A 10,759-nucleotide genomic window follows, 5' to 3' on the forward strand; every position below is an offset into this window, starting at 1 on the left:
GGGCTGGACCCCATCTCAGCTGGTGTCTGAAGAATTCTCAGGTTAGAAGGTGAACGTAGCCATTTCTTCCCGCTGATTTCATCCCCAGAAGGAGACGTGGAAAGGGGGGCCGCAAACTACTCCCCCCACCACACCGTTCGGCTGACCCGTTTGGGGAACGTTTAAGGCGGCACCTGTCCATGGCGTAGACCCTCCTCCTTGTGCCTTTGAGTCTCAGCCAGGCTCTGCTGGCGGGGGCCGTGGGGTCCAAGCTGCAGAGACCCCGGGGGCAGGGCTCAAGGTCGCGAAGGCCTCCATGGTGAGCCCCGCCCCTAAACGCGCCACCTGGAAATCAGCGTTTCCCGGGGAGGAGGAGTCTTGGCATCGAGCATCAGCAGCGTGAGGTGCCAGGTCCTGACCACAGTCCTAGGGGACGCGTACTGACATTATTCACCCAGAGAGGTGAAGCAACGAGCTCACGGCCAGGAAACAGGAAGCGGGGGTCAGCCGCGGGGCGCCCAGCTCCCCTCCAGCGGGGGCCACTCCACTGCCTCCTGTCACGTCCGGGAGGGGCTTCGGGCCCCCACCCCGAGGCCCGGGGCCTGGGAGGGCAGAGTGAGCTGCATCTTTATCACTTTGCCACGTGGACAAAAACGCCTCACGGGGCAGAGACAATGTCAGCGGCAACGTACTCGGTGCTCGGGCGACGCCGAGATGCGCTGGTGGCCGGCGGGGCTGTGGCACCCACGTGCTCCCCCGGGCCCCCTGCTCACCACTAACTCCTCTGTGGCCCTGAGACTCTCGGGGATTCTTCAGAGCTCGGCTGCACCCCTTGGCCGTTGGTGGGTGTGAGGCTCCTATGAGCGACCTTGGGAAACCGGAGTCTTCTCTCTACCAAGCGAGTAAATAAACATGTGTTTGGAAATAAAGACTGGCGGGTGTCCACGGTCGGTGTCGCCTTGGTCCGCTGGCCTTGGAACGGCGGCTGCAGACAGGCCGGCGGGAAGGGAGCCTCTGGGTGGGGGCTGCGTGCGGACCGTGGCTTAGAGGAGGCCTCCGCGGGACAGGCTGGCGACCTGCTCTGCCGCACGGCTCATTAGCCCCGTGGCCCAGCGCCCGGAGGTGGGTGGGAAGGAACAGGTGGCTACCCTCTGGAACAGGGATGCTTGCCAAATTCTTGCCCTTGAAATAATTTTCCAGGTCCTTCGACTAGGAAAAAAAAGGCTTCATTTGGAGAACGAGGGAGGGAGACATCGTGAAGACCAGGAAGAAACAGCCAGGCTGGAATAATGCCCGAGGGTTCTGAGGAGAGGAGTTCACCACGGGGCCCCCGCGTCCTCGCCCCTGCAGAGGGCTCGGTCGGGTACACCTGGATGGCTACGGCGTCGCATGAGTGCAAGGCGGACCTCGGACCCCCTCATTCCAGCTCTGAGAAAGCCGAGCCGTGTTTACCGGGCCTGTCTCCACGGCGCCCCGGGGCCGCCGCAGCTCCCGGACGTGTGGGGGGACACGCTCCCCACCCGCCCATCCGGGGTGCAGCGGCTGATCCGCTGAAAGCCTGGGGAGCACGGAGCCGTTCGCCCCCTTTTCAACCACAGCACGTTTCTGGGAATGTGGAGAACACTCAGCGGCGACGTGACATTCTCGAGCTTGTAGTCGGAAGGCCCCGCCCACTTCCTCTGGAGCTGGGTTGCATCATCTCCCCGAACAGGACGGAACAGAGTCACTTGAAACTTGCATGCCTTCAGGAAAGGAAGGCGGCCCGCCCTGCCCTGCCCTGCCCAGGGCCGGGGTGGGCTGGCGCTGCGGGGCGCTGGCGCCTTGCTCTCCGGGAAAAAGAAAGAGATGACAAACGGCGTGTATTTTCTGTGCTCATCACATCATCGTGGAAAAACAGTGATCATAATGGTCGGGACACGCGGGTCGGGGCGTCGGCTGAGGGACGCTGTGGTCTGCGACATTCTTAGCCCTTGTCATCTCACAATAAGTCACGGGGAAGGTGAATGATCTCCGTAAAACTTTTGGCCTGCGGGTAAACTTTTGCACATCAAAATCCCAGAAGAACATGATTTCTTCACAGTGCAGGTGACACACGTGGAGAGTCCGCGGAGGGGAGCTGGGGGCTGGGGGAGGTGGGCGCAGAGGCGGGTGTCTGCCGTGGAGGAGGGCACAGTAGGGCACAGTCGCAGTGGAGGTGAGACGCTCCTCCTCGTGGCCTGCAGAGCGCGGCCCGGGGGAGAAGATTCGAGAAGACCGGCTGGTGGAGGGTGTTTGAGCTGGGTGGAGAGGCTGCTGGGGTTCTGGGACACTGTGTCCTCCCAGAGGGAGGAGGGGGAGGCCAGAGAACACTTAGGCAGGTTGATGCAGAGTCGAGGAGAGGCGGAAGCCAGGCAGGGCGGGGCGCGGGCAGAGGAGTGACCAGGCTGGAGACGTGCTAGGACAATTCAGGCTCCAGGTGGTAGGTGGTTGGGAGCCATCGAGAGTCTCGAGTCGGAGTGACAAGCTCCAGAGATGCCATGGCAACATGGGTAAGGCCAGCGGTGGGGGCCAGCTGGGGGGCCGTGTCCGCGCCCTTCAGAGGCCGGAACTGGGCCTGAGCCATGGCAGAGGCCGCGTGCACACGGTGGCCACGATGACGGCAATGCCACTGACCGCGGCTCCCCCTTCGAGAGCCCGCCTTGTGACGGGCAGGGCGCTAAGCCCTCACCGTGAGCGACTTCTGCTACCAGATCCACAGTCCCAAGTGGCAAGCCCACTGTCACCCCATCTTACAGACGAAGAAATTGAGGCCCAGAGAAGGGAGGGAGCTGCCTGCGGTCACATGGCCGAGATCTCAGCTGGGCAGGTGTGACGCCAGCCGATCTCTGTCGAGTGGAGAAACGGAACTGCTTGAAACCAGTTACGTGGGAGGGGGAGGGCATGTTCTGGGTGTTCACGCCTGGGCGGCGGCGAAGACAGGGAAAGACGGTGGGGAGGAGCAGCTTGTAGCCGGGTTGGTTGGAACCCAAAGTGTCTCACTTTTCTGCGTACGTGTGCACAGGTGGCTCTACTCGCTCCCTAAGGCCCGGCCGGTACGAGCGTCGGAGAGCACTTGGTCCGAGATGCGTATACATGATGAGCCCAGCGAGGAACCAGCTAAGCAAGGACGACACGCACACAAATAGTTGCCAGAGCATCACACACGTTTCATCATACCGGATCCTGGTGGATTCCAGTCCTAGCGGACCCCCCGGCGGTGACCGGTCGCTGCTGGCTCGGACGCTGTCGGTCTGCGAGGGCCGATCAGCGGAGGCCTCTTCTTCAAAGCAGAGCAGTCAGGAGCCAAGAGACGGAGGAGCGTAGTCCCGGGAGGACGGAGACCACGCTCTCTGAGTCTGCGTTAGAGTCCCTTTTGCTTCATACTCCGTGAGGAGGTCTTCGGTGTCTTATCAGCCAGCCGCACGGGTGTCTGTTTATCTTACACACTTTGGGTAGCTAAGACATTTTTTTTTGGGGGGGGGGGGTTGCATTATCTGAGCTACACACACACACAGACCACTGACTGCAACAGTAGCAACAGGGAGAAATATAACTTTTAAATTCTTGTATCACACACACACACACACACACAAGAAATCATATTATGTTTGCCACTGGGATTACTGTAACACAAAGAAAACTTGATGCCAGCCAAGTGCGGCATTGACGGCCCGCAGCAGTCCAGGGTTCATGGACAAGTCTGCAGCTGGAAGTGTCCGCTCGGTACAAAGGGAAGACGTTCGTAGGCACATCTGGGCTAGGAAGGCAGGATGCAAACCCTGTTACGGGGCACGGCTTGAGAGTTAGTAGTGTGCCAGGCGCTGGGCCAAATGCTTGTCCTGCAAATGCTCGTCAGGTGTTCTTACGGCATCCTGGGATGGGCTGCTATTGCCATCATCAGTTCGTAGGTGAGAAAACAGGAGCTTGGAGACATCACGGAACTTGCCTAAGGTCGGTCACTAAAGCCGTGACTCCAGGAGAAGTGTGACTGCCCAGGGCATCTGCAGACAGTCTGGGGACAGGTACCCAAGGAGGGGCCGTAAACTGCAAATGGGAATCGTAGGCTCCTCACACGTCCTTTATTTGCTTGCTTATCTGCATGCTGTCTGTAGTTAATATGCACTATTTTTCTTGTCGTAGGGCAAAAAGGTTTCCGTAAAGCAAAAAAATGGAAGCGTCAATCGATCGACCTTTGCCAACCTGCATTGAAAGCTGAAAATCTGGCATATTTTTCGACCCAGAGATTCCATTTTTAGAGGATAATCAAACAAGCAGGCAGAAACATATGTGTAAAGATATCTAAGGCAGACACCTGGGTGTGTAAAGATTGTTCACAGAGTGTTAACCCACAAGGAATATACACCATAGAACATAATCTACCGACTGGTCTCACTTTGGTAAAAAATGCATTTAAATGAATTCATTCATTAAACGATTTAGCTTTTTAGAGAAGTAACAACGCAAATAATTATTTAATTTTAGCCATGATAGATATTTGTAGGAAGAGGCTGCATGAGTGTGTGTGTGTCTCGGGGGTAGGAAATCAGACCAGGTAAGCAGGTAGCACTCGAAGGCTTGGTAAGAGCTGGAAGGATGTACACCCACCAGATGCTCTCTGACTTTAATTTCTCTTTTTAGTTATCTATATTTAGTTAGATATATTTAGTTATATATATCTATATTTAGTTATTTAGGGTTTTTTTTTTTCCCTATAGTAAAAATAGACTACTTTGGAAGAAATATTTATTTTTAAATAAGTTTTTTAAATGGTAAGAAAAGATGCAAATGCAGAAGGAAGAAAAGCTGAAGGAGGAGTGAGTTCAAGAACTCACGGAGGCGTCGACAGCGTCAGCCGCCTCCCAAAGACCAGACAGGACGCAGGCCGACGGCGACCTCACGCTTTTCTTGGGAAACGTTTCTTTATCGTTCCGTATCGCCAGCCGCGTTGTCCGTCACCTTCTCCCGGATGCCCTCACCTGGGTAATCTGCGGGTCGTTCAAACTCAGCCTCAGAACTACCCGTGCCCTCCGCCTGCCTCGCTCCGGCCCCCAAGCGACCCGACAGAAACCGTCAGACACATTCGCCTGGATTCTCCTCCGTCTTCTTCGGTGACGCTGCCAAACACCGAACTGAGTGTCATTCTAGACTCTCGCCCGTCTCTGCCTGTGGACATGTAAGGGACCCTTGAAACCCCCCACGGACTGAGCTCTCCTCTCCGCCCTGGACGCCACAGCCTCGTCGGCCTTCCTCGTCCCGCGTGGACCCATCGCCTCCACCTCGCCCGCCGACCTCCCGCCGCGAGCTCGCCCTCCACGCCCAAGCGCCGTTGGATTCTAAGCGCCACTGGACCGTTCCACTCAGGCCTAACGCTCTGCTCCCCTCACGCCCTGCCCTCCGACGGGCGAAGTCTAACTCCTTTAAAGTGTTGCAAATAATGAAGCAACAAGCATCGTGTTGACACAACTTCTTTTTCTTTCTTTCGCTCAAATTATTTCCTTGGGATAAATTCCCAGGGTTGAAAGCCTTGTAGCAACATTCCCACGCTTCTGAATTCCCACCCCTTGGGTTCATCTCCAGGGTCAGTGTTCTTAGGGTTTGTTGAAAAATTTCTTAAATTTGGTACCCCCGACTCTGTATTTCTTTTTCTGTTTTAAATCAGGCACGCTTTTATTGAGAAAAATAAAATTATGTTAACCTCAAAGCATTGTCTTCAAGCACCTTCCTCCTTCCAGTGTTTTGCTTGTTTTTTGATTTCGCTTCTACATGCATATTGCTTTAGGTTACAGAAAGCTTTTTTTTTTTCTCCCTACAAATGGCAGGCATTTCACAAGTTTCACAATGTGGCAATTTCTCCCCAGGGACCTCTTTTAAAAAGCAGGGGAGGGGTGAGTGGGAGGTGGGCTTAATTTCTTCTAGATGCTCCAAGTTAATAGCAAAAAATAAATAAATGCGTGTTCTAATGGACAGTTCGTTCTCACTAGCCTAATGAGCCACTTTCTTCTCTTAATAAAGGAAAATTCTGTGGGCCACTTTCCGGGAGCCGAAAATGCAGACGACCTCCTCCACACGGTCTTTCAGCAGCTTTGACACACTTCGGAAGGTCCTTGCATTTCCACCAGGACAGAATCATAACTGACTCGGCGACTGGGCCTTCTCGTTCTCTCTCTGTGGGATTATTCAAGAATCCTGTCCAAGAATGTCGGAGCCACGGGCGCTGATAAATGCTAAACTGCTCGGGTTTGATCTTTTCTGGGTTGCTGGTGAGATTTCGGAAGAACTCGGATCATCAGTATAAACCATCGGCTTCAAATAAAACGGAACCAATCTCTAGATCAAATACACATTTCCAGCGACATAGCTTCCCCTCTTCCCCCATTAAATCAGCAGCCGTCCGGGACGTGCTGTTTCATAAATGCCTTTATCAAACCCTCTGCTTTCTCATCCTCACAGATGACCCGGAGACCATAAAGGACAGCCTCTGGCTTCCTCTAGCTGCAAGCGAACAAAGCCACCCACACTTGCCCCCGTCCTATCGTCCTTGCTTGATAAAAATGCCTGGAAGGAACCTGACCCTCCTGCCTCAGACCCTTTGCACACGCTGTTGGTTCCGTTCCCGTGCGGCCCTCCCCTCCCCCTCCTCCCTTCCGCGTCAGCTGCTGCCTCAGAGCCGGCCTTGACTGCTCTCCCGGGGCCAAGCCCACCCCCGCCCCCCGCCATGCCGTGTGCCCTCCTCACAGGTGTCATTTTAGATTATGTGTGTCTCTTTATTTGTTCCTCGTCTATCTTCCCAGTGGGACTGAGCCTAACGAAGGCAGGGCCAACGTCTACGAGTACCCCGAAGGAGAATTGCCGTCCAAGAGGGATCAAGGCCAGCGTGAGGAGCCCGACCGTGAGTATAAACTGCAAAGCCAGAGACGCGGTGGTCTGAGCACCTAAGCTGTGATACCACGGGAGACGGGGAGAGGGCGGCTCACTAGAGGGGACCATCTTCAGCAAGACCCGCGGGCCGCCGGCGAAACACGGACCCTCCGCGTCCCGTCCGCGCTGCGACCGCCCAGGTCAAAGCCTCTCGAAAATCTCCGCATCGCGTGCTCCGCCTCCAGCCCGGCTCTGCGGAATCCACCCTCTGCCTGCCGGCTGGGAGGACGTCTCACCCTCTAGACAGACGGGCATCGCTGCCCCTCCCCTCGCCGCTCACGGTCGCCCGACGCGCTGTCCCGTGAGGACGGGCCCCCACCCCCCGGCCCGGGCGTCCCTGCCCCCGGCTCCGGCCTTGTCTCTCTCCTCGCCCGCTCTGCTCCGACCACCCCGGCTGCCTGGGGGACCTCGGGAGCTGGATCTCCCTTCCAGTCATGCTGTCCACGGCGGTCCCTTCTCCCACCGAATCGTCGCTCTTGGGAGAGACCTTCCCTGGCCTCCGCGCGTACGGTTCTCATCTCGTCCCGCTTTATCCTCTTCCTGGTTCTTACCTCTGAGTTGCTCGTCTTCCCGTGGGCGAGTTTACCTGTCTTCTCCACTCGGGATGCTCACAGCCGGAGAGCACCTGGGGCTCGGCGTGCTGAGTGGAAGGGGGGACACGCCCCGAGTCGTCACCAGGGGAAGGCGTTGTGACGGAGGCGGAGGAGGACACAGCACGTCCGGCTCACGAGGGTCTTAGGAGTCAGCTAATCCAGAATGGCATCCCCGAGTGGGGCTTCCAGGCTCTGCCTGAGCGCTCGCGGGGACGAAGAGCTAAAGATCGCTCAGAGGACCCCTGAGGTGACCCAGTGAGGTGACACGATGGAATTTTCACGAGCTAACTTAATAATCCCGCTCCGATGCACCACGTAGCATAACGCTGATTGAGCACATGCTCTGTGGGGAAGGCGGACATGCAAAAGCCAGCCGAGGTTGGTACCCTAAGACTGTGGGCACTGGGCACAGGGCCACCCTGCTGGAAACGACATTTCCCAGCGCCCTCTGCAGCTGGTGGGGCCGTTTGACCAAGTTCTAGCTGACGTGAGCTCCGGTCAGGTGTGTGACTTCCTGGTGGGGCCTTGAGGCACTGGGCACGGGCCCCCCCATTGCCATTTCTGGGCTGACGGGCTTGGCAGAGACCTAAAGTGTGACAGGAACAAGCGAGACAGGGTGAGACGGGGAGGGGCACCTCCCTGCCACCCCGCTCCACCTGGGCGTGATGGGGAAGGGGGAGAGAAGCACCTCCGTCAGGTAAGGCACCGCCTTCGGGGGCCTCTTTGTTACAGCGACATTGTCTGTACCTCACAAATACAGGAAGAACTGCAGACTTCGCCTAAGGTGCCGATGTTTGAATTGGACACTGAGGGATAAAGAGGAATTTGTCGGGGAGGGTGGGTGGGTGTAAATTCCCGTGGCTGATTCTAGCCTGGCGTTTCGCCATTAGAGGCCCCCGCTCGTTCGATGCAGATTCCTGGGGGGCTCCCTCCACCCCCACCCCAATGCCACCACTCGGACCTTCTGAATCAGAATCCCCAGGGGACGGGCCAAGTGCCTCAGGTTGGTCTTGTGACCAGCCAGTTTGGGAAGCACCGAGCTGCAAGGGAAAAACGGAAAACTGAGCCGGGAGAGCTGGACCGAGCCGGAAGGAAATGGTCCTGGATCCACAGAGAACTTGGACTTTCGCACACAGGCCGCTGGCTCCTTTTCTTCTGGGAGAGAGGTCACTAATTCTTTTAAACCTCTGATGAAAAGCATGACCCTTTTCCCGGAAAATGCTCCCTCCTCCCATGACATTCGAATATTTTTTCGGGGACTGAAGAATCCACTCTCAGGATCCAGTGGGAGAGCGTTGGGGGCAGCGGTTTCCCTTAAGAGAGGACCCGGTCGTAGCAAAGAAAGCTCGAGGAGGGCACAGAGCAGGGTGGGGGCGGAGCGGCCAATAATTCGGTCTACGCGAGGCGCATTAACAAGAGGACACAACCAAGTTCGGTTACGTGCGTATGCACGGGAATGCCGCGTTCGTGAGCAAATCGGAGACCCCACATGCGTGAGAAGTGCAGAGACAGGGAGTTAAGATGAGGCGTCCCTGACGCCCCGAGCTGAGCATCGCCTTGGGGCCTCAGAGGGTGCAAGGCCATCGCAGGACGAGAAGAGCAGATGTTCAGTAATGAGACGTTTGCCCCGGGTGAAAGGGAAAAAAAAGTCATTTCTGGTGATAACTTTTACTACAGGCAAAGGCCCAAATCTAAATTCTAGGAGGGAGGGGTAAAAGTGTCTTGTGAGCCCACAGGTTTTCAGTTTCCTTCACATGACACAGGGGCACATTGTGGGGAGCCCGGTTCTGAACCCCTCCATGGGCAAGGGGCTCCAGGGAGAAGTCCAGCTGACAGGTAAGTGTGGGTGGAGGTGTGCCCCAGATGAGTGTCACAGGAACGGCAGAGGTAGATGAGAGAGTCAGGACTGGGCAAGAGTCCGGAGGGGGCAGAGGTCAAAGGCGAGGGAGGTGGCCCCCTGGGAGAGCAGCCTGGGAGGGTGCCCGGACCTCGCCTGCATGTCCGGTTTACAGTGATGAGTGGAAAGACTGCCGAGGCTTCGGGTAGTGATGCGTAGGACACCTGGAGGTTCAGGTAGACATGAGTACGGTGACAGGTGACAAGTGGGACTCCAGGGTCTCCTCCAGGAAGAAGCTATACATGAAACCAAAGCTGTGAGCTGGGGAGACCTGCCTCCGACAGGCAGGAGGGAATCGGGGGGAAGGGGAGAGAGGGAGGGACGGACAAACAGAGAGACAGAGACACCGAGGGGCAGGAAGGCCCCACAGAACGGGCCTGCCAGGCCGTGGCGCTGGGCGGCCCAGAGGCCACTCGACATTCTCAAAAGAGTCTTTTTTGTGTGCTGACCGAACCGTGACTGTTTTGTTTTTTTTTTTTTTTTTTGTCCTTAGTGAAACACAGCTGAGTATTTAGAGATAAGGACACAAGACGTCTGCAATTTACCCGCAAATAGTCTAGGGGGGAAACCACACGTATACATATCACATACATAAGTACAAATATACATATAGAGAGAGGTAAATAAACATATCTATACATAGAATGATAAAGCAGACGCAGCCGAACGTTCACGAGCGGAGCGTCTGGGCGAAGGCTTCGGGGAGTTCCTTTAATCCTCTGCTCCTTCTCTGAGTCTGAAATGCAGTCAACATAAACATCGCCTTGATTAAAGCAGTCCTTTGAGGCAGGCGCGGGATGCAAGCAGCCGGCGGTATGCGGGGAGTCGGAGTCGGGCGAACCCAGCTTTGGAGAGGTCTGCGGGTGGCGGGAAGGGTGGGCGCCGTCATTGGCGGGGTCGGATTTTCTCGAGATGGGGATCAGGGAGGCCAGGCGGGTGCTTGAGCATATTTTAGGGCTAAAACAACTGTCCCAAAGAGGGAGGGCGAGGCAGGTGGGGAGTGGGGGGAGGCCCAACGAGTTGAAAATGTGGGACCAAGCCCAGAGGTCAGCCTCTGAGCGGAAGGGGATCGGGGGTCACTTGCCCTGGGGACAATGGCCCTTCCTCCCACCCTGCCCGGTGGTCCCCAGAAGCCAGCGCCCCTTTAAGGCACGGTGTGAGGGTGTGAGTCAGGCCGTGGGGTGGGGACGCCCCCCGCTGGGGTGCGGGGGGCGGGGAGAGGGGGCAGGAAGTGGGCTCCCAACCCAGCAGGTCCTTTGGGGGGGCCCCACCCCCACGCCCGCCCCAGCCTGGCAGTGCGGGGCGATCGAAGCGATTCTCACGCGTTTCCGATTTCTCGGGTGAGCGCGTGCGC

General features: G+C 56.8%; 1 long non-coding RNA gene across 2 annotated transcripts; it reads left to right on the forward strand.

Moving 5' to 3' along the window:
• The first annotated feature begins 709 nt into the window (after positions 1-709).
• LOC118609153 lies at positions 710-4,686 on the forward strand. 2 transcript variants are annotated; one of them, XR_004953238.1, is made up of 3 exons: positions 710-2,064; positions 3,020-3,423; positions 4,138-4,686. It is a non-coding gene; the product is annotated as an uncharacterized LOC118609153 (long non-coding RNA). The 2 variants fall into 2 exon arrangements; XR_004953237.1 differs by having other exon boundaries at positions 711-2,064; positions 3,020-3,449.
• Positions 4,687-10,759: the final 6,073 nt, after the last annotated feature.

This window comes from Rousettus aegyptiacus, unplaced genomic scaffold, assembly GCF_014176215.1.
Source record: "Rousettus aegyptiacus isolate mRouAeg1 unplaced genomic scaffold, mRouAeg1.p scaffold_m13_p_1, whole genome shotgun sequence".
NCBI lineage: Eukaryota > Metazoa > Chordata > Mammalia > Chiroptera > Pteropodidae > Rousettus > Rousettus aegyptiacus.